The sequence below is a fragment of the Mustela putorius genome, unplaced genomic scaffold (genome assembly GCF_011764305.1).
Source record: "Mustela putorius furo isolate JIRA1106 unplaced genomic scaffold, ASM1176430v1.1 tig00000139_pilon_pilon_pilon, whole genome shotgun sequence".
In the NCBI taxonomy this organism is placed as follows: domain Eukaryota; kingdom Metazoa; phylum Chordata; class Mammalia; order Carnivora; family Mustelidae; genus Mustela; species Mustela putorius.
Window position 1 is genome coordinate 10,663,926 of NW_025421293.1, and position 27,651 is coordinate 10,691,576.

The window sequence follows — 27,651 nt, forward strand, 5'->3', positions numbered from 1 at the left end:
ATTCCAGATTCTTTCTTACTTCCATTGTGGAAGTAAGTCCAATTTTACCTTGGTAGATAGGATCAATCACCCTAGCCAAAAGAGTAACTCCTTTGTTTGCCTGTTGGTTTAGCATCATGAGGAGCCTGAGGTCCTGAGGTAACTAGGTGACAGTCTTAACTTGCAGGTTAGTTGAATCATTGCTGTGTCTGCTGGTAGAAGAAATAGGACCTTTTGGAACTCCTTTTGGAATGAAGACCTCTAAGCCAGTAGAGCATAGGGTCACAAAGGCAGGAACAAAACTGCTAGAGACTCACTTGAGGGTAATACCCAGTAGTGCCGCTCCCATTTCGAGTCCTTCATTCACAGACCTGTAGGTCCTGGATGAGAGAGAAACAGCACCATATATTTATCGGACATCGACTCAGAACAGAAACAGCTCTCTGGAGAACCTTACCCCCATCCTGCAAGGAGTGGCCACCTAACTGGAACTGTAACAGAGTCTTCAAACAGCCATTCCATCAAGTCAGTAGCTTCAGGAAGTGGGAAACAAATCAAAGAGATTTCCATGAGCACGGGTCAATGGCCGTACTTCATTAACTGGACAATGGGTTCCTTTATCAGAAGAAATGCTGTGTGGAATACCATGACAGTGGATAAGATATTCCATAAGTCCACAAAGGTAGTTTTGGCAGAATAATTACACACAGAAAAAGCAAATCTATACCCACAGTATCTATTTTAATAAAAACAAAACACGTCTCCTTCCATGAGAGAAGTGGTCTAATGCAATTGACCTGCTTCCAGGGAATGATAACATATTGGGGATTCAGCGTGGGTCTCTGGAGCAGGCAGACTGGGCACTCAGCAGTGGCTCTAGCCAGGATTGTCTTGGTGAGTGGAAGTCCATGTTGGTGAGCTCATTTATGATCTCCATTCCAGACACCATGGCTGCTTTGTTCATGAGCCCATTGGGTGATGATAGGAGTGGCTGAGGAAAGAGGCTGCCTAGTTAGTATCCGTATATGGGTGATCTTATTACTTGATTAGGAAAATCCTCTGCTGAGGTCACTCTTTGAGGAGCATTCACAATGAGCTACAAATACCTTCACATTTTTCACCCATCTAAGACATATCTATCCATATCCCTTCCTGAAACTTCCTTGTCACCAATTTTCCAATCATATCCCTTCCAAGTTCTTGATAATCCAGCCAAATCATTGGCAACATCCCATGAATCAGTATATAATCACGTATCTGGCCACTTCTCCTTCAAAGCAAAATGAACAATCAGATCCATTGCCTGGAAGTTCTGTTCTCTGGGAGGATTTCCCTTCACCATTGTCCTTCAAGGATGTCCCAGAAAAGGTCTATCATGCTGCAGCTGTCCACTTTCTAGTGGTGCCCGTCTTTGGTGCGGAACCATCAGAACACAAGACCTGAGTCTTCCCTGCCTCTGTACAAGCTCTGATCATAGAGAACTCCCCACGAAGCCATAGAGGCAGACTTGCAGAGAGAAGGTATTGTAGCAGGAGTGGGAGCCACAGACACATGAGCCATTTCTCCATGGAATCTGTGCATCAGGGCCTGCCTGGGCATGATCTCACATATACCATGTCCATGATGGATGTGCTTCTGCACACACCCAACTTTATGGCTTGGTGGAGCAGATAATGCCCAGTTCATGATAAGCAGCTCAAGTTGTATAGTAAATTGGTGGCCCATAGTTAAGCATTCGGTATCTACTAAGGCCCAGTACCCGGCCAAAAACTATTTCTCAAAAAGGAAAGTAGTTATCTGAAGATGAAAGGGGGGGGGCAGTTGGGTCTTGGGATGGGTCAGCCCTTCTACTGCATTTAGAACAAATTTGAGACTCCCTGCATGGTCTCCATGGCCTTTCAAGACCTATTTCAGCCTTCCTTGCCAGTCTCTGCTCAGGCCACTCTCATGGTAGTCTGAGATCACACTAATGAATGAACAGAAAAGTAAGACCCATGAATTATAAGCATTCATGAGAGAGGGTCAGAGCACAGACAGAAATTGTTCTTGAGGTTTTAGCCTCTAGAGCAGGGACAGAGTCACACAAGAAGTGGGACAGAAATCTCAATGATTTAACAATTGTTGACCTTTGGCTGCACAGACGGCACCCTTCCCCAGCTTCTCCACCTATACTGCATGTACAGTATCGCTTTTCCCTTACAGTAAAGCAAAGTCAAACTCTCTAAAGAGATGGAAACTTCTTCATGGCAAGGATAGGTGTTCTCAAAGTTGATTAGAAGAATGTAATGGTCATATTTTGTAGGTCTCTATTGTCACATCATGCCACAGACTCAGTGTTTTCTTTGCTACTAGAGTTACAAACATCTTTCAGTCTAGCCCAAATTAAAAGGCCAACTCCAGAAACTCTGGAACAAAGCATTGGCATTCCAGAGAAGGACTTCCTTGTTTGGGCAGTGTGTGTGTGTGTGTGTGTGTGTGTGTGTGTGTGTGTATGTGTGTGTCTGCATTTGTATACCTGTGTATGTGTGAGCACAAATTGCCAATCCGGTCTCTCCTCTACCAAGCCCAGTACCAAACCGGCTAAAGTGAAGACTTCCCATCAATATCCATATGGACTTCAAAGTTAATTCTCTCAACTGGGGGGATATCAGTCAGAGGAAGCCACCACTAGCTACCCTTATTAATCATGATGTCATGTACTATGGTTACCCAACAGAAGGTAAGTTCTATAAACCTTAACAGTGTAATGTTATAATGTATATACATTATAATGTATATAATGTATAATGTTATTTTCATACATGTTTGGAAGTAATAAGATGGTAAGAGGTAGGGGTGCCTGGGTGGCTCAGTGTTGGACCTCTGCCTTCGGCTCAGGTCATGAGCCCGGGGTCCTGGGATCGAGCTCCATGTTGGGCTCTCAGCTCGACAGAGAGCCTGCTTCCCCCTCTCTCTGCCTGCCTCTCTGCTTACTTGTGATCTCTCTGTCAAATACATAAATAAAATCTTTAAAAAAAAAAAGATGGTAAAAGGTAGAAATTTGATTTTTTTAAAGATTTTATTTACTTGACAGAGAGGGAGAGTGGAGAGAACACAACCAGAGAGAGCAGTATGCAGAGTGAAAAGCAGACTCCCAGTTGAGCGGGGAGCCTGATGTAGGGGTCAATCCCAGGATCCTGGGATCATGACCTGAGTTGAAGTCAGATACTTAACTGACTGAGCCACCCAGGTGCCCCCAAGAAATTTGATTTTTTATCTAGTGGATAATTAAGAGATACTGTCTCAGTTGGATGGATAAACAGTTATTTAAGAACATTACACAAGGTAACTAATAATGAGTTTAGTATGGGGTGTAAAACTGTGGTGGTATATATTTTATCCTCTTCCTGTCATCCATCTGATGTTAAGGAATTTGTATTAGTGCTGACCGTCTCCAGTTTGTACAGTGTTCCTAATTCCTCTATTTCTACTTCGGCTTTAGGCATCCTGTAGGTACCTGGTAATTATCAATGAGAGTGAGAGTTTGAGGAAATGGTCTCACACTGTGGAAGCTGGCTTTCAAGATTGCCCCCAATGATCTCTGCTTTCTCATCTTTACATGCTTTTTATGTTCCCTCTCACATCGTACTAAGGTTGGTCTGTATGATCACTAGCATACAGAGAATAGATGGTATGAACCTGCTAAGATTAGTTTAAAAGGCACTGTGGCTTCCATCTTGCTCCCTCTCCCTCAACTCTGGCTCTGGGGAGAAACAAGCTGCCATGTTTGTGAACAGCCGTAATAGTAAGGCCCATGTGATGAGGACCCCAGTAGATGGGAAGCTGCCATCTTGAGAGGTCAGATGACTGCAACCCAATGGACTGAGTCAGAACCACCAGGCTACACTGCTGATTTCTGACCCTCAGAAACTGTGAGGAAAAACATATGCTTTTGTATGTGTACGGGAGTGGTAATTTGTTATGCAGCGATCATTAACACATATCCTAAATCAGACTTCCAGCATCTTACCAGGGTAAGGAAAGCCCTAAACCAACACCTCATAAAAATTCTGTTGACCTGGCTGGCTACCAAGCAACAGTTGTGATGTCATCAGGATTAGAACCCTAACTAATGGGGATCTTGCCAACCACTTGCCAGGACGTCCCAGAGCAAAGGGGTGAGCACATCTATGTCTGCTTTCCTTTCTCAAACAAAATGAGTAACCCAGGGATATTCAAGCCAAAATTGGCTCTTACATTCCTTACATCCACTGATATATTTTAAACAGCAACTTCAAGTGGTTACTGCCGATTTGGGTGGGTTACTTCCATGTCAGTCCTGGGACTGACTTCTTTCGGTTTGGGGGCCTCAATCACAGAGCAATGGGCAAGAGATGCTTTTCGTTTTTAACAGTTTTTAATATAGGGTTACAAAATTAACAGGTATATTAGTGAATCATGAATAGTATCATTGAAATGAATAGCTTGATAAGTAAAAATCCCTATTTTATAAAGTTAGGCTATAAAATATTTCAACTGAAACTATCAGGATGCAAATTTGAAAAAATGGATTATTACTTAATGCCTTTCAGTTTCCATCCAATGAACCATCTAATGTAGACCTAGAACAGGTTTAGGAAAGCAGTTTTTTAAGCTCTTTGAGACTAAACAAATAGAGCTCGTTCAAAATCTCTTTTAATATTCTTTTGGGAATTCCTCAAGAATACCTTTATGTTCATATTCCCATAACCCCCAATTCTTCACCCCTTAATGGCGAATTGTATCTCCCCAACTATTCAAATGCCGTTTATAACAGAGTGGACGCTCAAAGGGATAAAAATCTAATTTTTTCAAGTTTTTTTTTTCTAAGATTTTATTTATTCGAGAGAGAGAGAAAGAGATCACACGTAGGCAGAGAGGCAGGTAGAGAGAGGGGGGAAGCAGGCTCCCCGCTGAGCAGAGAGCCTGTTGCGGGGGTCAATCCCAGGACCCGGAGATCACCACCTGAGCCCAGGGCAGAAGCTTAACCCACTGAGCCACCCAGGCGTCCCCAAAAATGTAATTTCTAGTCATTCTGAAGTTATTATATATGGAACACAACTCCCATAAATCCCTGTCCCTCTTCCCTCCCTAGTCACTCTAGGGAATTTTTTCTTCTATTCATTTACAGAGATAAATATGTACCACAACAAAACAGCATTGTTCGGAGGGGCTGTTTTTTGCCTGAAAGAATGACTATGTATTGTTCCGCGATCTGCATTTTATTCTCCACTCCAAAATACGTCCCGAGGAGCTTCCCATGTTAGTACAACAGTATTCCGTACTTAACTCAGCCATTCCCCAAACGGAAGGGGAACTGAGCGTCTCCCAACAGGTCGAGATCACAGACAACTTGAAAAAAAACCACCTCTGGATCCAGTTTAACGTGTACAGGGACTCCTGCCACCACTAGCTGTGATTTTCAACAGTCCTTAACCTATGGCGCAGCTCCCTTAAGATTCTACTACCACCGAACCTTACGGGATCCCGGGGTGGGGGTGGGGGGGTTACACCCGCTATTTATGGCCAGTGTTATTGTCTTTGGTTAGGTCCGATCCTTTGGTCTTGGTTTCTGGGAGACTGGATTCCAGCTGCCGTGCGCTGAGCGTGATCTTCCGAATCAGAGTAACTCTGAGCCTCTCTGACTTCCGTTATACTCCCCGGCTGTGAGTGAGCTTTTCCGACGGTGGTGGGTGGTCTTGACGACGGTTAACCGAGGTGACCCCCGTACACCTCCTCCGACCCCCTACTCTTGGTCCACAAGCCCTTCTCTTTACTGGGATATCCAACCTGGCCCCTCGCATTAAAGCTGGGGTCCGAGTTCCCCGCCCCGTCGACCCCTGCCCCGTGCTCCCGGGCCACTCAACCGTCTCCCAGCAACTCCGACCGCGCGCTAGGCCACACCCCACACAGCCTCACGAACCCAGCTCTGTTGAACTCCGAACGCGCGCCTTTCGCCACCGGATCCGGAAGTAACGCCCGGCGAGGCGGAACACCCGCCCCGTCCTCCTGCGCGCCGCTGGAGGGGGCGGGTCCTACCGCAGGCTCCGCCCCCTCCCTCTCCCAGGAGGAGAGGATGAGCCGGTCCGGCGCGGGCGCGCCCCCCTCTCCCCCCCCCCCCCCCCCCGGCGCAGGCGCCCTGGTGGGCTGGTCCTCGGGCGGTGGCCCGCGGGGCGTGGGCCCTGGCTCTCGCCACGCCACAGGGAACCCCAATCTGCGCCCCGGCCCTACCCTCTCGGCGGTCTTCGAGAAGGGGTAAAACACCGACTGACCGTTCCACCCAATCTTGGTCTTTCTCCCCTCCCCAGAAGTAAGCACTTTATCTGTGGAGCGTCCTGATTTTTATTTTTATATTTTGTATTGATTAGCACATACACACGCACGCGCACATAGGTTACGGATCAATACACAAAATACCATATCGTAAGACGATAAAACACAGGAAGTAATAACGTGAGGACATATGTGTGGGTACATGTAACTATATATGTACACATATGTATAAATACATAAAATATAGTTTCATCATACATATAAATACATATGCTTATATGTGCATATTTGCATATGACTGTATTTATATATACACCAACCCCCAATAAATAGATTTATGTATATACTGTATATGCAACTCCAGCCTATATACATACATAAAATTATTTAAAGATTTTTTTTAAGATTTTTATTTTTATTTTTTTAATCTTTAAGTAATCTCTACACCCACGGTGGGACTCCAACTCAGGATCCCATTATCCAGAGTCACATGCTTCACCAACTGAGCCAGCCAGTTGTCTCCTATATATATATAAATATACTTATATGTATATATACATATATATGTTTTATGTTTATATATACATACACATATCCCCACAGGAAACACACATTATTTAGGATTTGCGTTTTTATTGCCTTACAGGATGCAGCTTTATATATTGTTCTGCAACTTGCTTTTTTCTCTGGCTCTTTAAGAACCCTCCTCCTTAAAGTAGGTCTGTTCTTCATTTTTTTTTCCAATTTGTTTCATGGTGTGTCTCAATCCACTTATTCAGAGTTGCTGGGGGAGTGGCTAGAAAATATTTGGGATCTCTGGCAAAGGTGGATTTGTACTGATGGGTTAACACGGTTATTTTTAACCTCCTGCCTCAGTTTTCCAACTGAGGAAATGGAAATTATTAATGAGTAAAATGGAATTTTACTGAGTAAAATGGAATTATTAATGGTATCAAACTCCCAAGCTGGTTGTAGGTCCTAGTGAGTTAAGGGATATAAATCACATGGAAGAGGTACTTGGTCCTTTGTATCTTTCAGTAACTTTTTGTCCTTGTTAGCATGTTGCCTTGTTAGAACTGATGTTTTCAACTTTGTCCATAGGAGGTTTGATTCTATCTGCTAGACATTAAAGGACATCATTGAGACCAGGGAATCTCTGAGCCCGAGGAACGTTCTCTCCCTTGGTCTTCCTTTTTTATCCAGCCTTACTCTGGGATATTTTTTGAGCTGAGGTAGCCGCGACACTCTCTCTCCAAAGCCTGGCTCCCACATCTGTTTTTCCACCTGTGCTCCGCACTGCCTGATTTAGCGCCTGTTTCACCTGGTTCTTTGCTACTCGCCTTTCTCAGTTCTCCGTAATACCCCTCTCCCCTTCTCACCTGATAGTGCAAGAAATCTTGATGTCTAGTTGACTCATCTCTTTTTTCTCTCACTTGTGTGCAAACTCATAAGGAAGACCCTACAGTTAAATGTGTAAATGAATGCGTTTATTGCTCAGGTGAACACTTAAAACATTTTTAATGTTTGGAATGACTCCTCTTAATAAGTTCTTCAAATGAGGGGCGCCTGGGTGGCTCAGTGGGTTAAGCCCCTGCCTTCGGCTCAGGTCATGATCTCAGCATCCTGGGATCGAGTCCCGCATCGGGCTCTCTGCTTGGCAGGGAGCCTGCTTCCCTCTCTCTCTCTCTGCCTGCCTCTCAGTCTACTTGTGATTTCTCTCTGTCAAATAAATAAATAAAATTAAAAAAAAAGTTCTTCAAGTGAAAGTATAAGGACACATTTTGAAAAGGGACTTCATATTATTTAGTACCTACCTATTCCCGGTAGCTGTAGCTCCTCCTGGAGCAAACACATCAAATTTGCTGGCCGGGAATCCTAGAACGAACCTCTAAAATTTTACACAGCTGAAATATTTTTTTTAAATATTATTTTTATAATCATCTCAAACCATTTTCTTTGTTATGCTCACCAGTTTAAGGGTGCATTTCTGGAATCAAGACATTTGCCTTCTCAAAGTTAGTTTGGATGAATAGGGTAAAAGCCAAAACCAAATCAGATCTTTGGCACAAAATTTTTATTAACAGCATTAAACAAGGAATAGGTAAACTCTTCTGGCAAACTTAAAACATTTCATTTGCGTCAAGATCCATTTGACCATACTCTCTCCCATCTTCTTTTCCCTTTTGAGAATTAAGTGCTTTTAATTTTCTATTTGCCCAAATCTTGTTCTATTCATTTGCATGCATAGAAATGTTCCCATAGAAAGCATGTAATATTTTGGATTTTAGGTTTTGGGATTCTTACTACAAATTGTATGTGTTGTCCTAAAACTTGCTTTTTCAGTCAATGTTTGATCTCAACTTTTTTTATTCCTGCATTTTAAATACTAACATACAGAGCTTCCATAACAGAGTTGGACACAGTGAAGAATGTTTTCAGATCTCCCAGTAAGGATGAATTTCTATCACCTACTATGTCCCCTTTCTGACTACCATTGCCAATGTCTCCACCCATTAGCTCCATTTGCTTGGTGGAGCTTTCATGGTTTTGTTTTTAAGCCATTGCCTTTTTGTTTTGGGGTACCTATAAAATGGACATCTAATTCTCCCTTCCTCATAATGTTTTTGAGGATAATGAGTTAGCATGTGTGGTTCGTATAGATTATATAGAAGACATAGCTGGTATACAATAGTATCACACTAGCAGATAACTATTAATATATTATTTTGTGAGTGCTAATGTATTTAATACCTTATTACCCTGTAAGCAACTCTCTCTAGGAGACTTCATCCCACCACAGACGCTGACTGACAACACTGAGACCAGAAAAACCACTCCGGTAATAGCAAAACTTCTTTAATCCTCCTTTATGGTATAAGCTGAGATATTTTTCAGAGAGAGAGCTGTGGATTTTCTCCAACAGCTCTTTAAGATAATCTATACACTGAGCTCTCTTCCCTCATTGTCTTTTTTTTTTTTTTTAAGATTCTATTTATTTATTTGACAGAGAGAGAATACACGTAGGCAGAGAGGCAGACCAGAGAGAGAAGGGAAGCAGGATCCCCCGCTGAGCAGAGAACCCGATGTGAAGCTTGATCCCAGGACCCTGAGATCATGACCTGAGCTGAAGGCAGAGGCTTAACCCACTGAGCCACCCAGGCGCCCCTTCCCTTGTTGTCATTTATTTCAGCCTTTGCTTATGCTGTTCTGTCTACCTAGAAAGTCCCTCTGTCGCAAGCCCCCATTTCCAGTCTGTGCACATACAGTTTGATGCTGAGGAATATATGTTCTGGCACTAATTGTGAGATTATGAGCCAAGTAATTAACCTCTAATCTGTAAAATGGAAATACTAATTATACCTACTTCATAGTCTTGTTGTACAAAGTAAATGAGTTAACATATTTAAATCATATAGAAGAGGCGCCCGGGGCAGAGGAACCTCTTCATGGTTCAGGAGTATTAATAACTGTTCCTAATGATGATTCTTCATCTTTGCTCCTAGGAGGCTGATCTTTCCTGCCACCACTGGCTGACGTCAGCCAGGTCAGATCTCTGACCCTGGTGGTCCCCTCTCCTCGTTGGTCTTTTGCCGTTAGAATCTAGGCAGACAGAGTTCTTCTGTAAGTGTATAAGTTTGTATCTTCAATACTCATCAAGGTGAGTTAGACATTATGCATCCCTTCCCTCCTGTTTTCCCACCACCCCTGCACCTCTCCTAGAAACCCAAGTACATAAATTTTTGAGATGGTATGCTAAAGTTAGTGCAGCCACAGGAGGAAATGAAAAGGAGGCTTGGAAGGAAGAAATGTATTGTACTCACAGGTCCTGGAGCAGGAGGAAGAGGGAGTGGAGTCCACCACATGCCATGCAGGGCCACAGAGGAAGCACCAGAGCTTGATCAGGTGGGAGAAACAGGAGTGATGGGGAAAGCATAAACCTGAGTCTGTCCTGGGGTTTCCTCTCTGCTGAGAGTAAGCGATTTAGGACTGGCTCATTGGAGTAATTCCAGCAGGCTTTGGGCTATAGGGGTGGTCTCTAGTTGCCTGGTACCTGGTCTTGGGATGATTTAGGGCAGAGGCAATATTGGCTTGTGTGTGATCATTAGATCAGGAGGTGGCTGGGTCTCTATACTTGGGATTGGTTGGTTTGTACGGGTTGGCCAAGCCCTTTGCTAGCTCTAAGAATTGGCTAGCCCAGCCCTGGGAGGCACAGTCTCAGCAGGCCAGCAAGCTTTTTAAGATGTCAAAACATCACAAGATATAGAACATTTAAAAAAAAACATGATTAATAAATGCAAAATCCTTCCTTCCTTCTGCCCAGAACATTCCCCTGCCCTAGCCCAGTTGACTTGACTTTCTATTACTTATCTCTCAGATCTGTAATGGAATGTGACGTATTGCATTTATACATAACATATTACCTCCCTCCCTTTGTTGGTCTGCTGGGGCTGCTGTAACAAATTACCGCAGACTAGAAGCCTTAAACAGGAGAAATGAATCTTCTTACAGTTCTGATGCTGAAAGTCCAAGATTAGAGTGTGAATAGGGTTGGTCCTTCTGAGGCTATGAGGGAAGGTCTGCTCCATGCCTCTCTCCTAGTTTCTAGTGATTTGCTGGCCATCACCGGTGTGTCCGTGGCCTACAGAAGCATCACCCCGATCTCTACCTTCATTTTCACATGATGTTCTCCCTGTGTCCAAATCCCTTCTCATAAGGACACAGTCGTTTGATTAAGGCCCTCCTCAATTACCTCATTTTTTAAAAAAACTTGATTACTTCTATAAAGACCTTGTCTCCAAATAAGACCCCATTCTCAGGTAGTGTGAGTTAAGACACCAACGTATTTTGAGAGGACACAATTCAACCCAGAATGCTTCCCTCAGAGCTCTCCCTTCGCTCCCCCATGTCAGTGCCCCCCACTCTACACCTCCATAGTGTTTATATCCACCGCCCAGAGCCCTAAGTGCACTTTATTGTAGATGTTACTTTCTTTTAAGGTTTTTTAAATTTATTTCACAGAGAGAGAGAAATCACAAGTAGGCAGAGAGTCAGGTGGAGAGAGGGGGAAGTCAGGAAGCACCCTGCTGAGCAGAGAGCCCAATGCCGATGCGGGGCTTGATCCCAGGACCCTGAGATCATGACCTGAGCCAAAGGCAGCAGCTTAATCCACTGAGCCACCCAGACACCCCTAGATGTTACTTTCTGAAGCCAGTTTCACTTCTTTCTTCCCCAAATATGTCTCTGATGCCTCATTTTTTTCTGGATCATGTACACACTTGTATGTTCAAGGGACACGCTTGATGGAAAATTGATGAGTGCATGAAAGTTTGAACTGTTGGGGGGTTGGGAAGAGAGGATGGCCGGTATGTATAACTGTACTCATAACTTAATGTTTATTGCCCAGAGAGCATTTACAGCATTTCCACTAACTTCCAGGAGGAGTCCTCTTGGGATTCATTACATTATACTCTTAACTTCATTAAAAGGTATTATGTATTTAGTTTATAAACAATTTATTATGTTCCAGGAAGAATCCCTTTGCAATCAGTTTTATCACAGTCACAGTGTAATTTGGGGACACATGATAACGGTTCAGTACGGAGTTCTACCCCTGGCATTTGGCATGTCTCCCTTGGTTATGTTTGACCACATTCTTCATTGAAGTACTGTTAAGTTATTTCAGTTTGTTATTTAGTACTTGCTATTTTGTTCTTGCTACTGCCATGAGAGTCTCTGCTCATAACATGTTCTAAGTTGTTCTCGTTAATTCATGGAGATCATTTGACTTATATATGTGTCCTTTTTTAAAAAAAAAAATTATTTATTTATTTATTTGTCAAGGGGGGGAGCGGAGAACACACACAAGCAGAGTGAGAAGCAGGCAGGGGGAAAAGCAGGCTCTCTGCCAAGCAGGGCGCTCCATGTGGAATTCGATCCCAGGACCCTGGGATCATGACTTGAGCCAAAGGCAGAAGCTTAATAGGCTGAACCACCCAGGTGTCCCTATATGTGTCTTTTTTTTTTTTTAAGATTTTATTTATTTATTTATTTGACAGAGATCACAAGTAAGCAAAGAGGCAGGCAGAGAGAGAGGAAGGGAAGAAGGTTCCCTGCTGAGCAGAGAGCCCGATGCGGGACTCGATCCCAGGACCCTGAGATCATGACCTGAGCCAAAAGCAGAGGCTTTAACCCAGTGAGCCATGCAGGTGCCCCTATATGTGTCTTTTTAAATCAGCCAACCTTTTATACTCTCGTTGGGTTCCTAGTGATTATATTAATTCTCTCTCTTATCTTATTTTTATTCCTGTGTCTCTACATTGGTGCAAAAAACAAGAACCATAAGTAATCATTATGGCAATAACATACATTATGGCTTTGTTCCTGAATACATAGAAGTTATTTATTACTTCGCAAGGTTTGGGTTGTTTGCCAGCAGACATGGGTAGAGAGGCTTCCTAGGCAGGGCTGATGCCCTGTCTTCTACTCCTCCATGTGAAGAGACCCACGCTGGTGCTGGTGGTCCAGGGGAACCAGCCCGCTGAGACCAGCCGGCTCGCACTGGTTCCCAGGTTCTGTATTCATATCACCCTTCGTCCCTTCTCTGTCAGCTTCCTGATATCCTTCCCCCAGAAGCTGAGGCCAGTGTCTCTCTTGATTCCGCCCAGAACCTGTTTTTTAGGGAGTGGCCTGTCCACTCTCGTTGTCTGCTGTGACCTGTGGCTTTTTGTTGATTTCCGTCGCCAAGTCCTTCTAAGTCAGCCCCTTGCTCTGGATCACCTTGCCCACCTCTGGGGTTCCCCAGTGGTGGTGCAGCTCCTCAGTCTCCTGCTCCAGCCTGGCTGCGGTCTTGCTGATCAAAGGCTGTTTGTTCTACTCAGCGGCCTGTTTCCTGGAAGCCTCCTCGTCATCTCCTCATCCCCAAGCTGCTAAGCTTGGGTTGGGGCTTTTCTTGCATAGCATTGTCTCTATGTCCCTGTTGCTCTTGGCCCTGGCGGTTAGGCAGGTCCAGCTCTCCATCCAGCAGCTCTGGGGCAGCTCCTGGAGACCAGGCCTCGTGACATCCCCTCATCACTGGACTGCTTCCTGATAGAAGTTATTTCACATCTAAGATGTTCTATGGTCTTTTGTATGTTTCCTCTCCTTCGTTTGAAAGCTCATACCATTATACATCATTGTTCTTTTCTCTGCCTTTGCCTTCTTTTTTTTTTCTAAGATTTTATTTATTTGACAGACAGAGATCACAAGTAGACAGATAGTCTGACAGATAGTGGGAAGCAGGCTCCCCACTGAGCAGAGAGCCTGATGCAGGGATTGATCCCAGAACCCTGGGATCAAGACCTGAGCTGAAGACAGAGGCTTTAACCCACTGAGCCACCCAGGCACCCGCTTTGTCTTTTGACTTCCTGTCATCTCCTTAGGTTCCCAGGAAAGCTACAGTCCTCAACTCTGTTTTATCCATCCTCCTCTTCAACTGGCACGACCACTCTCAATTTCAACATACAATACAATCCAAAGTCAGCTCGGTATATAGTTTTCACCATTTTCCCAATAAAGTGGGGGGAATGGAGTATCAGAATAACCAAGAGACTGGTGATTAGTGCTCCTCAAGCTCTGTGAAGATCCCCAGAGACTACATTTCTCATATTATTCATGTGTAACACTTACATATTATGCCCAAACAAACAAACAAAAAAGACATTAAAAAATACTTAAGAGTAATGTCAGCAAAAATGGTAGAGTAGGGATCTCCAGAGGCTGTCTCTCCCCATAACACTGGAAATCCTGGCAAAACTGTCAGAATCAACTTTATCAAAACTCTGAAAGATAGTCAAAGGTTTGCAGCCACTAAGCAGAGGCTTAACCAAGAAAAAGGTCACCAAAACAGGCTGGGATTAGGTTCTGGCCCTTTAACTTAGACTTATCCCATCCTTTCCCAGTGCAGGAGCAGTCTTGAAGGCAGCCACCATTCCCAGGGTGGACAGCTAGTCCAGAACTTCAGGAGACCTTGATCTGAAGGAATTCTGTCAGTCTGTTTTAACTTGCTTATGGGTTCCTTGAAGAACTGACACAAGGGACCTGCCTTTGTTCAGAACTCTCTCAGGGTGGAAAAATGGCCATGGTTACAGGGAGGATGTTCCTGGCAAAGAATGAAAGACAAATGGATGGGGCACCTGGGTGGCTCAGGGGGTTAAGCCTCTGCCTTTGGCTCGGATCATGATCTCAGGGTTCTGGGATGGAGCCCCACATGGGGCCTCCCTGAGCCTGCTTCCTCCTCTCTCTCTTGCCTGCCTCTCTACCTACTTGTGATCTCTCTCTGTGTCAAATAAATAAATAAAATATTAAAAAAAAAAAAAGAAAGACAAATGGACAAGCCACTGCTGTCTGGGGCAAGAAATAACAGTTGAGATAAATAATAGACATACTGAAAGGTAGGGAGGAAAAGCTAGAGAGAGAGAAATTTGGGGGAAAATGGCTTTTTCTAGAAGTCCTAAAAATCCATATGCATGGCCAGGGCAGGATGCAAGTTCAGGAAAGACTTGGGAAAGATTATAGGTTTTCAGTGCTGTCTGGTCTTAAGACTCCGCATAAACAGGAAGTGAAGACTAAGGCAGAGATGCAAATAGCCTGGCTAATTGTTGAAGGAATGCACCAACACAGAGCCCATCTGCAAAGAACTAGGGAGCCTTTTTTTCTTTCTTTCTCCTTCCTTTCTTTCTTTTTTTCTTTCTTTCTTTCTTTCTTTTTTCTTAACAATACGCAAAATATCCATCCAGTTATTAGTGAAAAAGTATGAAGTGTGCAGAGACAAGACAGTATGGACCAAAAAATGGACCAAAAAATGAACAGTGAATAGGGCAAAATCTACACTACTACTTTACTATGTTTCTCCTTTATTCTCACACAATGACCACACTCACAACACTTCTGACCCTATATGTGTGGAATTTATTCCCATGCCTAGCAATTCTGCAACACTACCTCAGCATCCCACAGTTTAACTCAATTCTGACACTATCAGTAGTGTTAGATCTCACAAGTAAGGGCTCACTCTCATGAGACTGCCCTTCCCCACTTCATTTTTTTTTTTAAGATTTCATTCATCCATTTGAGATAAGAGAGCACACAAGCCAGGGGTGGGAACAAAGGGAGAGGGAGAAGAAAGCTCCCCACTGAGCAGGGAGCCTGACATGGGGTCAGATCCAAGGACCCTGGGTTCATGACTCAAGCAAAGATGGTGAGATGCTTAACTGACTGAGCCACCCAGGTGCTACCCCCCACTTGAGATACCAATGGCAATTAGTAGGTCTCCAGGTTACCCAAGACTTCTGCCCACCTTGACTATGAATCAGAGGTTTTTGTGACTTCGCCCCACCTTGGATTCACTTATTTGTTAAAACAGCTCACAGAACTCAGGGAAACACTCACTTACACTTATCAGTTTATTAAAGGATATGATAAGGGATACAGATGAGCAGCCAGATGAAGAAATGCATATAGCAAAGTCTGAGAAGGTGCAGAGCACAAGAACATCTGTACCCATGGTGTTGGGGTGCATCACTCTCCTGGTACTTAAATGTACTTAAATGTGTTCACCAACCTGGAAGCTCTCTGAGCTGCTGGGATTTTATGGAAGGTTCCTCATATAAGCCTTCCTCATATAGTCATGATCCATTATTAACTCCACTTCCAGCCTCTTCCCAAGGTTACTTTTTCAGATGGTCACCTCCCATCCAGGAGCTCTCCAGAACTCCACCCAGAGTCAACTCCTCTGCTCAGCAGGGAGCCTACTTCCCCCCTCTCTCTTCCTGCCTCTCTGCCTACTTGTGATCTCTGTCAAATAAATAAGTAAAATCTTAAAAAAAAAAAAAAGATGCTCCTACTGCTCTTATCACTTAGGAATTTACAAGTATTTTAGGAGCCCTCTGCCAGGAATGGGGATGGAAACTAAATATTTTTTAAATAATAAATCAAAATATCACAAACAGAAACTATCCCTGAGAAAATGCAGACATTAAAGCAATTGTCTTAACTACACTCCAAGAACTAAAGGAAACCATCAAAAAAAGCTGGGGGCCTGGGTGACTCAGTCAGTTAAGCATCTTCCTTCGGCTCAGGTCATGACCCCAGAGTCCTGGGACTGAGTCCCACACCAGGCTCCCAGCTAAGCTGGGAGTCATCTTCTCTGCCCCTCCCTTGGCTGCTGCTTTCCCTCCCTCCCTCTCTCTCTTGCTCACACTCTCTCAAATAAATAAATAAAATCTTTTTTAAAAAAAAAAAAGCTGAATAAAACCAGAAGGATGATGTCTTAACAAATAGGAAATCTCAATAAGGAGACAGACATTAAAAAAAAAAGGAAGCAAATCAAAATTTCAGAGCTTAAATGTACAAGAGCTGAAATGAAAACATTTGCAGAGGTGTTCAACAGCAGATTTGAACACACAAAAGAATCAGCAAATGATGAAAACTGCTCTGATGAAATATTCCAATCTGAGAAGCAGAAAGAGAAAACAATGAAGAAAAATGAACAGAGACAAAGTAACCTGTGGAGCACCATCAAGTGGACTAACATATACAAAATGAGAGTCCCAGTAGAAGAAAGGAGAGTGGAAAGGGGCAGAAAGTATACTTAAAAAAAAAAAATTATTGAAAAATGCCCAAATCTGTTAAAAGACATGAATATACATATTCAAGAAACTCTATGAACTCAAGTAGAATGACTTTGTATTGATACACAGCAAGACACAGGACAAGAAGGACAAAAAGAATCTTAAGAACAAGGAAAGAAGCAACTTGTAACATACAAAGGATCTTCAGTAAGAGTAACAAAAAATTTCTCATCAGAAGCCAGGGAGGCAGCGGACAGTAGGGTGACATATTTAAAGTGCTGAAAAATGACACTTGTCAATCAAAAATTCTATACCTGGCAAAACTATCTTTCAAGAATGAAGGAGAAATTGGGGGTGGCTTGGCCAGTTAAGCATCTGCCTTTGGTTCAGGTCATGATCCTGGGATCCTGGAATCCTGGGATGCAGCCCCACATCAGGTTCTCTGCTCAAGGTGGAATCTATTTCTCCCTTTCACTGCCCTTCCCCTCACTTGTGCTCTCTCGCTTGCTCTCTCTCTCTCTCTCTCTCTCAAATGAAAAAAAAAGCATGCTCTCTCTCAAATGAATAAAATCTTTTTTAAAAAATGAAGGAGAAATTAAGACATTCCCAAAGAAACAAAAGCTGACAGAGTTTGTTACTAGTCATCCTTCTCTACAAGAAAGGCTAAAGGAATTGCTACAGACTGAAATGAAAGGATACTAGATAGTAACTTGAGGGTATACAAGGAAATAGAGAACACTGATAAATAAAGAACAGTGGTAACTATATATGTAGGCAAATATATAAAAGCCATGATTATTGTTATTATATGTAACTCATCCATTTTCCTGTGTGATTTAAGAGATAAATGCATAGAACAAGATAAATCTATGTTAATGTGAAAAGTATGTACACAGATATAATCTGTGACAGTAGCACTGTAAAGGGTAAGGAATGGCAATATATAGGAACCTATTTGTTGAATACTATTAAAACTAAGCTAGTGTTAATTCAAACCAAGGTGTTACAAGTTTAAGATGTTCATTGTAGTCTTCAAAGTAACTAAGCACAGCTATAGATAGATAAAGAAATGAGAAAGGAATCAGAACAGGACGCTGTAATTAATTAACTACAAAAGAAGGCAGGAATGAAGGAATTGAGCAACAACAAAGATATAACATCCAGAAGAGATAAAGAAAACTTGCAGAGATTACTTCTTACTTACTTTAAATTTAATGGGTTAAACTCTCCAATTAAAAGAGATTGGCAGAATGAATTAAAATACAAAACCCTAGGGGTGCCTGCATGGCTCCTCTGTCAGTTGGGCATCCAGCTCTTTGTTTGGGCTCAGGTTGTGATCTCATGGGTGATGAGATCAAGCCCTGTGTCTGGGGACACCTGGGTGGCTCAGAGGGTTAAGGCACTGCCTTTGGCGCGGGTCACGATCCTAGGGTCTTGGGATTGACTCCTGCTTCCAGGTCCTTGCTCGGCCGGTAGCCTGCTTCTCTCTCTGCCTCTGCCTGCCACTCTGCCTGCTTGTGCTTTCTCTCTCTCTTTCTCTCTCTCTCTGATAAATAAGTAAGTAAGTAAGTAAGTAAATAAATAAATAAATAAATAAAACAGGTTGGAACATTAAAAAAAAAAAAGCCCCATGTTAGGCTCCATACTCAGCAGGGAGTCTGCTTGAAGATTCTCTCTCTCCTCTCCTTCTCCCATTTGCACCCATATATGGGCATGCTCTGTCCCTTTCTCTCAAAAATAAATAAATCTTTTAAAATTATGATTTAAATGTAAAAAATACTAAAAAAAAAAAAAGACAAAAGACAAAACCCCAACCTCTATCACACACAAAGTTTGAAATTAAAAAAAAAATGGAAAATGATATTTCATACTAATAGTAGCTAAAAGAGTTGGAGTGTTATAGTAATATCATATAAAGTAGACTTTATTCTTTTTTTAAGGTTTATTTATTTATTTGAGAGAGAGTTGAGAGAGAGCATGAGAATAGGGTGAGAGGGAGAAGCCGACGCCCTGCTGAGCAGGGAGCCTGAATGTGGGGCCTGATCCTGGGATTCCGGGATCCTGACCTGAGCTGAAGGCAGACACTTAATTGACTGAGCCTCTTGGGCTCACATTTTTCACTCAGGCAAACTTCTTTTTTTTTTTTAGTGTGTATATGTTTTTTATTTGTAAACAACACATTCTCTCTTTTTTAAAGATTTTGTTTAATTATTTGAGAGAGGTCGAGAAGAAAGAGCATGAGTGGAGGGAAGGGTAGAGGGAGAAGCAGATTCTCCAGTGAGTGGGGAGCCCTACACGGGATTCAGTCACAGGACTTTGAGATCATGACCTGAGCCACAGGCAGATGTTTAACCCACTGAACACTCCAGGCACCCCTAAATAATACATTTTTTAAAAAGATTTTATTTATATATTTATTTGACAGAGAGGCAGGCAGAGAGAGAGGGGGAAGCAGGCTCCCCGCTGAGCAGAGAGCCCCATGCGGGGCTCGATCCCAGGACCCTGAGATCATGACTTGAGCCAAAGGCTCAGGCTTAACCCACTGAGCCACCCAGGTGCCCCAACAATACATTTTTTAAAAGATTGTATTTATTTATGACAGAGGAGAGGTAGCAAAAAAGGGAACACAAGCACAGGGGAGCTGTAGAGGGAGATGCAGGCTCCTGGCTGAGCTGATATGCATCTTGATCCCAGGATGCTGGGACCACAACCACCGAAGACAGACACCTAATGACTGAGCCACCCAGGAGCCCCTGAACAATGCATTCTTCTTTCTTTCTTTTTTTTTTTTAAGATTTTATTTATTCATTTGATAGAGAGAGATCACAAGTAGGCAGAGAGGCAGGCAGAGAGAGAGGAAGGGAAGCAGGCCCCCTGCTGAGCAGAGAGCCCGATGTGGGACTCGATCCCAGGACCCTGAGATCATGACCTGAGCCGAAGGCAGTGGCTTAACCTACTGAGCCACCCAGGCGCCCCTGAACAATGCATTCTTAAACAACAAACTGGTCATAGATGAAGTCACAAAATAAATTAGAAATTATTTTGAATAAATAAAAAATATTAAAACTTACGACATGTAATGAAAACAAATTTATAGCTATTATGTCTATATTTAAAAAGGAAGGTCTCAAGTTAATTAGTTTACACTTTAAGGATCTAGAAAAAGAAAAGCAATCTAAGTCCGAAGTTAGCAAAGGGAGGAAAAGACAAAGGTTATAGTGAAAATAAATGAAATAGTGAATAGGACAATAGAGAAAACCAATAAAACCAAATTTGGTTACGTAAAAAGATTAATAAAATTGACAAAACTTTCACTAGAGTGACTAAGAAAAAAGGAGAGAAAACTCATAAATAGAATAGAAATGAAGATGGGGACTTTACCACTGATGTTACAAAAAAACAAAAACAAAAACGGGGGGGATTATATGGGAATACTTTGTACAATTATACACCAATAAATTATATTATGTAGATGAAATGAGCAGAATACCAGAAACAAACAAACGCACAAAACTGACTCCAAAAGAAATAAAAAATCTGAATTTTGTTTTTTATCACGTAAGTGTGTTGGATTTTTTGTCAAAGGCTTTTCCTACATTAACTGAGAAGATCATGTTCCATTAATGTGTATAACAAATTAGAAGATTGAATCAGTAACGCAAAACCTCCCAACAAAGAAAATCCAGGACAAGATGCCTTCACTGTTGAATTCTACAAAATATTTATGGAAGAATTATCACCAATACTTCTCAAACTCTTCCGAAAAAAAAAAAATAGAAAAGGAGGAAACATTTTTTATTTCACTCTGTGATGCCAATATTATCTCGATACTAAGGCCAGACAAAAACATCACAAGAAAACTGCAGACTATTCTATTATGAATATAAATGTAAAAATCCTCAACAAAAGACTAGTCAACTGAGACCAGAGCATGTTACAATGATTACAAATTGGATTTATCTCAGGAGTGCAAGGGTAGGTCAACAAGCAAGAAATCTGGGGCTCCAGGGTGGCTCAGTGAGTTTAAGCCGCTGCCTTCAGCTCAGGTCATGATCTCAGGGTCCTGGGATCGAGCCCCGCATCAGGCTCTCTGCTCAGCGGGGAGCCTGCTTCCTCTCTCTCTGCCTGCTGCTCTGCCTTCCTCTCTGCCTCTGTGATCTCTGTCAAATAAATAAATAAAATCTTAAAAAAAAAAAAAAAACCAAGCAGGAAATCCGTTGGTGCAATACACCACATTAATAGAAGGGGAAAACTCCCAACCTCCTCGTCATCTTAATTCATATAGAAAAAACATCTGACAAAACTAACACTCTGTCATAAAAACATGCAACAGATTGATGATAGAAGGGAACTTTCCTAATATTATAAAGAGAATTTATTAAAAACCCACACCAGAAACACAACAAAAGAAAAATAAATTGGGCCTCATTAAAATTAAAAACTTTGGTGCATTAAAGGACACTATCAAGAAAGTAAAACAACAACCCCCATGAGAGAGAATATTTCTCCATCAAATACCTGGTAAGAGTCTAGTAACCAGTATAAAGAACTCTTACAGGGCACCTGGGTGGCTCTGTGGGTTAAGCCTCTGCCTTCAGCTCAGGTCATGGTCTCAGGGTCCTGGGATCAAGCCCCAAATTGGGTTCTCTGCTCAGTGGGGAACCTGCTTCCCCCTCTCTCTCTGCCTGCCTCTCTGCCTACTTGTGATCGCTCTCTCTCTGCCAAATGAATAAATAAAATCATTTAAAAAAATAAAAAAACTCTTACAACTCAACAATAAAAAGGCAAAAAACCCAATTTAAAAACTGGCAAACTAGTTGAATAGACATTTCTCCAAAGATGAATGGCTGACGAGCGTGTGAAAAGATGCCCGAAACCATTAGTCATCAGGGAAACGTAAAACCACAATGAGATATCACTTCACACTCACCAGGAAAAGGAAACAGGAAATCGTAGATGTTGGCAAGGATGTGAAGAAATTGGGATCCTCAACAGTGCAGATGGGAAGGCAAAATGGTGCAGTCACTGTGGAAAATAGCACAGTGGTTTCTCAACTAAGTCAAACATACATTGACCATATGACCTAGCGATTCCACTCCTATGTACCTACCTCCAAGAACTGAAAACAGGTATTCAAACTAAAACTTGTACATATATGTTCATAGCTGCTCTGTTCTGCTCTGTTCAGCAAATGAATGGATAAATAGTACCATAATATTACCCATAAAAGGGAACAAAATACCGATCTAGCCTACAATGTGGATAGATCTTGAAAGCATGCTACGTGACAAAAGCCAAAGATAAGACCATAAGACACCTCATGGCATGCGATTCATTTATTTAAAAAAATTTTTTTTTTTTTTACTTGATAGAGATCACAAGTAGGCAGAGAGACAGTTACAGAGAGAGGGAAGCAGGCTCCCCGCTGAGCAGAGAGCCTGATGCGGGGCTTGATCTCAGGATCCTGAGATCATGACCTGAGCCGAAGGCAGAGGCTTTAACCCACTGAGCCACCCAGGCGCCCCTAAATTATATTTTTATTAGATGATATTACTAGAGACTGCTTATTCAGGACCTACAAGAGTTGGGTGAAGACCAGAAAAATATCAGGGATCCCAGACATTGTGGGTCTGTATCATATGAAAAACATATTGTCCCGACCCTCATCCCTGAAGTTCAGATTTTGTAATTCTTACCGGATTTCTCCACATCCCTCATTCGAGTTGTGTATATTTCATAGTTTGTCTTAGGCTTTCTCCCATTTGTTTCTTTCAATATTATAAGCAATCCTACAGTGAACATTCTCTAATCAGGATAACTTAGAGCTTTGTGTCCAGTACAGTAGCCCCATGTGGACGTTTGAATGCAAATTAGTTAAATTAGATTTGAAACCTAGTTCTTCAGGCATACCATGCCACATTTCAAGGCTGAGACAGCTGCTTGTGACTTGTGCCTACTGTGTTAGCACAGTAGGACTTTATCATCATTGCAGACAGTTCTCCAGGACAGTGTTGACTTAGAGCTTTAAGAATATGGGTTCTGGTATGACCTTGCCCAGGTTAGTTAACGTCTTCTTGCCTCTGTTAACTCATCTATAAAATGGAAATGCCCTATAGTGCCTACCTCCTGAGACTGTTGCAAGAACGTGTATAAATCTTTACAAGTAATGTCTGGCCCATAATGACCTCTAACCGTTAACAATCACTAATATAGGGATGCCTGGGTGGCTCAGTTGGTTAAGCGGCTGCCTTCGGCTCAGGTCATGATCCCAGCGTCCTGGGATTGAGTCCCACATCGGGCTCCTTGCTTGGCGGGGAGCCTGTTTCTCCCTCTACCTCTGCCTACCAGTCTTCCTGCCTGTGCTCATGCTCTCTCTCTCTAACAAATAAATAAAATCTTTTTTAAAAAGTCACTAATACATTCTTAAAAACTGTCAAGACTTGAGTCTAATATCAGACATCGATTGTTGCTCTTCAGAACAGAGAAACTCTGAGCACTGAGGTAGCCTCTTCCTTGGGCATCCTTTGGTGTGTTCTGCCCTGTGCTGAGAAATTTTTCTGATACAGTTCTGATCAAGTTTCCTTCAGATACTCACCAAGGTGAATTACACATCGAGTTCTCCTTTCCTCTCTTGACTTGCTCTCCCCATCTCTGTTTCTGTGCGTCTCCAGCTCCAAGGGGACCCTCCCAATTTCAACTTGCGATCCGCTTTGCTTATCAGTCTGCAGGGTTCAGTTTCAGTGAGCCCACTGTGAACTTCCCCTCCCTTGGATCTGCCCCCTCCCATTATATTGTTTTCTCCCACACTTCCTTCCTGCAAAATTGGCTCTCAGGGCTCAACCGCTTCATGTAAACATCCTAAAAGCTCACTGAAGGCAGGCACTAACACATCACTTCTCTCCCTGACTTTCAGAGTAGACGGTAGGTGGGTATTTGCTCAATGAAAGGGTGAACTGTTTCAAGAGAAAGGAGCTATGTGTGGTTAAGCGTGGAGAGTATTAACGAATGGCTTTATTGCCCCAGGAATATTCAAACATCTTAAGTGCCACAGGAGTCGTTTCAGGACTAACTGCATTGCATTTGTAAACTTATTTTAATCTCCATACTATAGGCATTTTATTGAGTTCTGGAAAGAATTTCTTTGGGATCAGTTATAGTGTACTTAAAATCTTTACAAAGCAAAGTATAGGGGTGCTTGGGTGGCCCAGTGGGTTAAGCCTCTGGCTTCAGCCTAGCTCATGATCTCAGGGTCCTGGGATCGAGCCCCATGTCAGGCTCTCTGCTTGATGGGGAGCCTACTCCCCCCCCCACTTGTGATCTATCTCTGTCAAACAAACAAACAAAAAATCTTTAAAAAAAAAGGGAAGTATGATCCTTCATTCAGAAAAATCTTAAAAAAAAAAAAAAGAAAGAAAGTCCTTTTTAGGCCCTTAGTTATGAGTTTTGGGCCCTGCACATTTTTCAAATTTGTTATTTATTCTTTAGTGTTTTGTTTTAATTCTTGTTATTGTTATTTTTCTAGTTAGATATTGTTAGCATATAGATCTCAATTGGCTTTATTGGTGTGTGATAAAATATATATAAGACGAATTATTTTAACCATTTTCCAGTGTATAGTTCTATGGCATTAAATAAATTCACATTCAGTTGACTTTTTTATATTCATGTTTTAATCAGCCACTTACCTGAAAGCTCTTAACGGGTCTCACATATTTTCGCTTTTTTTCAAATTGAGGTATACAGACGAAGATAAATTTTCTCCATTTTGGTAGAAATATCTTGTGTGGTTTTTGCGGGGGATGGGGGGGCAGAGAGAGAAACTTCCAGAGCCATGTTTAATCATTGTGTGGGTAGCATACATTCATGTTCATGAATTGGACAGGTATTGATTTCCATTATAAATCTAGGAAGTGATATTTTTCCTTATAGTCTCAACCAGCCAGTTAGATCTCTCAGAGCTTCTCCTTTGAAACCCCAAGCCTGCTGAATCATGTTACATGCTGAACTTTTTCCTTGTTATCAACAGTATCATCAGTGTTCATTTTTACATATTTCCAAGGACAATAGAGTTCTAAGGGTGACAAGTTTACTTGCTTCCAAATAGCGTTTGCTCCTGAAATCCTGGTTTCCTTTTCTTATCTTTTATTTGCCTAGAAAAAAAAATTCTACTTCCTCCTCAAAGACCCATTTCAAGTGTCACCACCTTCATAAAACTTTTCCTTAATATCATCCACTGGAAAGGTTATTTCCAGTGCCTCCCAAGCTTTACCTTCTTGATTTGGAGCATTGTCATGATGTAACTAATTGTGTATAACTCTTTATTCTAAACAAAATGGTCTCTGGAAAATAGATACAGTATCTCCAATGCATGGTTTATTCTGGGTTTTATTTTAATTTTATTTTATTTAAAGGTTTTATTTATTTATTTGACATAGACAGCGAGAGAGGGAACACAAGCAGGGGGAGTGGGAGAGGGAGAAGCAGGTAGCCTGATTCGGGGTTCAATCCCAAGACCCTGGGATCAGGACCTGAGCCGAAGGCAGAACCTAATGACTAAGGCACCCCTATTCTAGGTTTTAAATTAGTATTTTGGCAATACATAAAAGAGTGACTTGGGAGCTATCACCTAAAAATAAACCAGGTCTTAAGACTTGGTAAGTCATAGTCTCAGATTTCCTTCATTGGAGACAGTGATCCTCAGAAAAATCAAATGTATCTTTCCTTGAAAACATTGGGGCTTTAATGTCTTATGTTGGATTGGGAAGAAGGGGGGTGTTAATTATCCGTTAGGATAAAGTTGGCTTTGATAAATTAAACCTTTCATTTCACGAGAGTCCAAAACAAGACCAAAGAACGCAATTAATAAATAAAAGCCAGATTTATATCTAGTGTGTCTGTCCCCAAACAGCATTCTGTGATGACTGTGTCTCAGCCCAAGCTGCCAGGACAAGTCTAGTGACGGTGTCATCTGAGCACTCTTAATAGTGAAAGATAGGTACTCTATTTCTTTTCCCCCTTTTTCCCCTTTGGTACTCTTTCTTTCTTCTTGTTTTGTGGCAAAATATGGTAGGCATTTCTTTCCAATATACCTTATGACTAATCTACTTTTGGGTGTTTCTGTGATTTCTTCTTTGTTCACAGCGATTCTGAGCAAAAGCTGTAAGTGGTAAAGGGTCTGGTTTTGTTTGTTCTGAGGGGCATACTTAGAGCAAGGATTGACTGAGGGATTCTAAATGCTACTCTGTTGTGGCTGTGGAACTCTCAGGGACAGGGCAGACAGTGGTGGAATTAAGGTGGTGCTAGAGAAGTCCTTGACGGTTGTGTCCTTGATCTTCACCCTCCCTGACCCACCCAGTGTGTTCAGGGGCCAGAACTGGTGAATTAAATCGGCATGTGATGGAGACCAATAGCCTTGCACCTTTTATAAGCGTAAGGTACGATACTAATATCCTCAGCCATTCTAAGAGTGACTCTTTTGGCTCTTTTCCCCAACGTTCACAAACACCAGAGAGGTTGAATAAGCCAATGGATGCCCTTCTACTCATTTCCTATCCCACTTTCCCCTGGGTGGGAGTCTTTAAAAATGGCATGGGGACCAGTGCCTCCTACATCACCTGGGGTCTTGGCGTTAGAGACGCCTTCCTACGACCTTTTCTGATACCCATTGTCTTAAACCAGGCTACCTAGAAGCAGGGCTTGGAAACAGAATTCAGAGGCCTGTGTTGTAGATGCACTGTGCTCTGGGAGAAAGGGCAGGGAGAAAGAGGGCAGGGAAAGGCATCAAGCCAGGATATCATGGAAGACGAACTTGTCTCTGATCCCACTGGGACTTTGGAGCCCTCGCTGCAGCACAAGTCTGGTCACAAGTTGAGGCAAAGACCCCCTTTGTCAGTGGGTCACTGGTGTCGGTTGTAAGGAGGTGGTAGGCATGGTTAACCTCCCTGTGAAGCAGATTGAGCCTTCCGTCAGCCAAGAACAGCTGTCACTAACACTCACTAACAGCTGCAGCTAACACTCAGAGCAGCTGGGAAGGGGATGGGGGTACAAGCCAGTAAAGGGGATCTGGTAGGGCATTTACAGCATCCGTTAGGGGCTCCATAAGTGTCTGGAGGTTCTCAGAAAATCTAACATCACTGTTAACACTTTTTGTGTTTTATCTGTATTGGGAGGTAGGGCCCCTGGGGTGAGTTTGCCTTCAGCATAAAGGCAATGGGCTAAGTAATCCGTGGAGGTCACAAAGTGTGTAAGAACAGAGGCAAACTAAAATCTCCAAACAGCATTGCTTTTGGATTAAGCGCCGGTCTGGAGGAAAAGAAGTTTCTGGGGCAAGTTGGCTTACCCCTTCAGCTAAAGCCCCAGCTGTTTGAAGTCGGGGACTTCCTAACATCCTTTGTAATTTCTCCACATATGTTGTCAGTTTGTTATTATAAGCAACACTGAGATTCTTTAGAGGAAAAGCCCCTCTGTTTGCTTTCAAGGCACAGTGTGAGGTGGAGGGGGTGAGTAATCCTGCCCCCAAGAGCCTGTTCTAGTGGAGAACGCTAAGCCTGTTCTAGTGGAGTGTTTTTTTTTTTTTGGTTAAAAAAACTAAACAAAGCAGAACAACTCCCAAACCCTCTTCCTACGTAAGTTGCTCAGGTGCTGTATTAAGAGGCGGACTGCGGGGGTACTTTGTTAATAGAATACTGGATGGAAAATGAAATTAGAAGGCAAATGTCTAGTGTGACTTCCAAGGGAAGCATTTTGAAAAACCACAAGACTCGGGTGAATATTA

General features: G+C 42.5%; 1 protein-coding gene across 1 annotated transcript in view; it reads left to right on the forward strand.

The window, feature by feature from the left end:
* The first annotated feature begins 4,120 nt into the window (after positions 1-4,120).
* The window catches only part of USP42 (ubiquitin specific peptidase 42), a 76,343-nt gene continuing 52,812 nt past the window's right edge, over positions 4,121-27,651 (forward strand). Inside the window, exons 1-4 of the mRNA XM_004774981.3 lie at positions 4,121-4,136; positions 5,547-5,663; positions 9,774-9,928; positions 10,094-10,173. The gene's annotated coding sequence lies outside the window, so the exon portion shown is untranslated. The remainder of the gene's footprint in view (positions 4,137-5,546; positions 5,664-9,773; positions 9,929-10,093; positions 10,174-27,651) is intronic.